Source organism: Cnephaeus nilssonii (assembly GCF_951640355.1).
Source record: "Cnephaeus nilssonii genome assembly, chromosome: 19".
Classification (NCBI taxonomy): domain Eukaryota; kingdom Metazoa; phylum Chordata; class Mammalia; order Chiroptera; family Vespertilionidae; genus Cnephaeus; species Cnephaeus nilssonii.
Genome location: NC_137090.1, coordinates 39,220,730 through 39,223,989, shown reverse-complemented (window position 1 = coordinate 39,223,989; position 3,260 = coordinate 39,220,730). Strand labels below are relative to the sequence as shown.

General features: G+C 56.9%; 1 pseudogene across 1 annotated transcript; it reads right to left on the bottom strand.

Moving 5' to 3' along the window:
• Positions 1 to 437: 437 nt before the first annotated feature.
• LOC307115479 (phosphofurin acidic cluster sorting protein 2-like) lies at positions 438 to 2,875 on the bottom strand (annotated as a pseudogene). Its single transcript has 2 exons — positions 2,052 to 2,875; positions 438 to 1,964 (listed from the first exon to the last, which is right to left on the bottom strand). The product of its transcript is annotated as a phosphofurin acidic cluster sorting protein 2-like (transcript).
• Between the last annotated feature and the right edge of the window lie 385 nt (positions 2,876 to 3,260).

Here is a 3,260-nt window from a genome sequence, read left to right as displayed (position 1 = left end):
CTGAAGCTGACTCCCCAGGGAAGCAGAGTCCTGGCTTCCAAGAAAGGCAGATCTTGAAGGCGAGAGAATCCTTCTCTCTGGTGAGTTTAGGGATCCTGAGGCCACACCTTCCTGATTCTCCAGTTCAGCAATGACCACCTGACCTCCCGCTCGCCAGAGCCAGAGCGTTCTGGGTAATCAGCAGAGCAGTTGGGGGCTCCCTGTGGGGCCCACCACCTTAGTTTCCGGGTTGTGAGCACATTCACACTTAAGAAGGTTTCTCTTTGTGTTTCCAGGGTCAGTCTCTGTATTAAACTGAGATGCTAACAGAAAAGCAGCTGGGCCCTCCCAGGCCTGGCCTCGACAGGGCAAAGGGAAGGGTGACAGGGAGGGCTAGAAGGTGGAATTGGAGTGTCCAAAGATGCAGATGGGGAAGTACTTGGTGTTGGAACTTCACATTATTCCACACATTTGATGAGGACCTGCAGTATGTTCTGTGGGTGCGTGGCCCTGCAGATCAGGCGGCTGATGCCCTCCAAGCACTGGCTTTTGGACTCCACATCCTTTTCCTTGGTTTTCTTGGGAAAACATGTCACCTTGTTGTTCTCCTTGGTGACTACAGTCATGGACATGGTGCGCGTGGCTGCAGCCTCACCACTGCTGGCAGCCTGCTGACCTGGAGAGAGTGGAAAGTGAGCTTGAGGGTGTTGTTGGCAGTAGCCTGGTCTTGGTTCTCTGAGTCTCTCTTCCTGAGTGTGGGGTGGGCTGCTGTCCAGTAATCCACCTGTAGCCCCATCAGCTCTGAGCCAACACCCTGGCTTGGGGTGGTAGGTGGGGTTGGCCACAGACCTGTATGGCGGGTTGAGTGAAAGCACGCTGGAGCCCAAGCGGACCACATCACCTGAGTCTCCTGATACAGCTGAGGATAGTTTCACTATTCCAAGTTCCACCACCCGCATGAAGGGAATGAAGTTCGAGGACTCCTCATTGGGGCTCTTCTATTTGTAGGTGAGCGTGGCCACATGGACACAGTTGGCCCCGCGATGTACTGTGTGATTCTCAACACCATGCCCAGCCCGTCCTGCACAGCCCTCTGGGCCTCCTTGTAGAACAGGTCCCGCCTGGGCAGGTCCTGGAAGAAGCTCTTGTAGCGGTAATGCACAGAGCCCAGGTGCCTGGCCACAGGGTGGGAACCCAGCAGATGACCAGGAAGTGCATGTAGCCCAAGCAAGGAGTGGGCGGGGGGTGGGGGACAGGTTGTAGGACAGCAGCTCTAGGAAGAGCTACAGCACAGCGCTGAAGTACTGCTGTGCCCCTACCACCGTGATCTTCACAGGCATCGGGAGCTGGGAATTGAGGTGACAGTATCTCTGAATCTACAAGACGATGTTGCTGAAGGCCACCTGGACCTCAGCCTTGGAGCAAGTGCACACCCCAGGCAGCATGTGTTGCTGCAGGACTCAGACGGGAACTGCCCCTGACAGTCGGAGGCGTTGAGGAGGAGGATGTTCTGGGGCAGCTGGTGTCAGAGATGAAGATGTGGTTCAGCTGGTCGTACACTGTCTCCCTGGGGATCTGCAGCTGGCTCAGCGGGTCGGGGCAGTGCTTGTTGTCCAGGCTGTGGGCCCGCTTGCTCCTGGCTGTGCAACCTGCTGCTCCTTCAGGGATGTGCCCCAGCCCCAGCGGCCCGCCTGCTCCACTGGGATCTGGTGGAGGGGATGAGGAGAGACTCGGTCTTAGTGATGCGCCCACTGGGTGGCAGCTTCTCAGTGAACATGTCCTGGGCAGAGGTCTCTGCCTCTTGACAGTTCCAGGGTTGTGCCAGCTGCTCCCTCGGTGTGCTGTAGGCCACCGAGTCCGGGACACTATTCCTTGGTGGCTTGGGGCTCATCTTCTCCGTCACCTGGATTGGACCTGGAGGCTCTTTCTGGTGCTGGCACTGTGGATGCTCTAGTTCTCCATCTGAGAGCTGGGCTGGGACAGGTCTTCCAAGTATGTCCTGAGCCAAGGCTTCAGGGTACTGGGGACACTCTCATGGGCCACTGTCACTGGGGTTCCCTAGTGAGTCCTACAGCAGATCCAGGTCCTCCACCTCAGGGACCTGCTCCGAAGACTCCTGCTCTGAGTCCAGGACCTCCTTCCACACTTGCACCCTGCGCAGCCACGCCCCAACTTTCTTGTTGGCATCTTGTTGCCTGGTCATCAATGGCGATCTTACTTCTCCTTGCTGCTGCTTTTTGGGCTCCTCAAAATCAAAGTCCTCCTCCTCCTGGTCCTGCCCGTGCCTGGGATCATTGCTGGCCTGCTGATCTGAGAATATTTCATACTCCATCTCCAAATAATGAACCCTGGACTTGGCCTTGAGTCCAACCTGCTGGGTGTTGTCCTCAGGGTGGGTGGGCTGGCTGGACAGGGAAGAGATGCTGACCTCAGCCACGTGGGCAGATGCCTCCATGATGGTGCTATCGAGGCTCAGCATCTGGCCACCCTCGAGGGGTCGCTGCAACACCTCAGCCATGTTGATGGTGCCCACGGCGAGCGTCCGGTAACCCAGGATGGTCTGGTTTTTAAGGCGCTGCTTCTGCTGTAGCATGATCTGTAAGTTGTTGCCTTCTCTCTTGAGCGAGTGAGGGTACTGCAGGGAGGTCAGTGCCAGGTCGGTCTTCACGTGACCACTAGGGGGCAGCAGAATCTCGTCTGACCTCAAGATGTGTTTGGAGCCCTGCAGTTTCACAGTGATCACCACAGCGCTGAGCGCCTTCTCCAGCTCCTTGTAGATCAGCAGCTTGGCTAAGGTGAGGCTACACAGCCTGGGCACGCAGGCGGGGCTGGAGCAGTCCACCTCCCGGGTGGAAAACAAGTTCATGGGCACCTGTATGTTGAGTGCGACAGGCATGCTGTTCTGGCCCAAGTCTTATTTCTACCCTGTGTTGGGACAGAGGGGGCACATGCCATCAGAGGCAGCTCCCTCCACCTGGGTGGGTTGTGGACAGAGGTGCACCTCCGTGGTTCCAGATCTGGGCTTCCTTTCAGACAAATACTAACCAAATGCCTGGCTAGGCTGCCAAATGCTCACCTTCTCCCCATACCATCTCCATGTCTGTACACAATTCCACCAGCACAGACTTTTCCAGAACCCCTGAGCAAACCTGGGTGCACCTAGGACCCCAACTTGAGGACACACAGCTGGGTTTATCTCAGGCTCTGCATTGTGACAGTCTGTGATCCTGGGCAAGGCATGGACCTCTCGGGTCACCGGTTCTCTCCTCAGTGACTCCCCG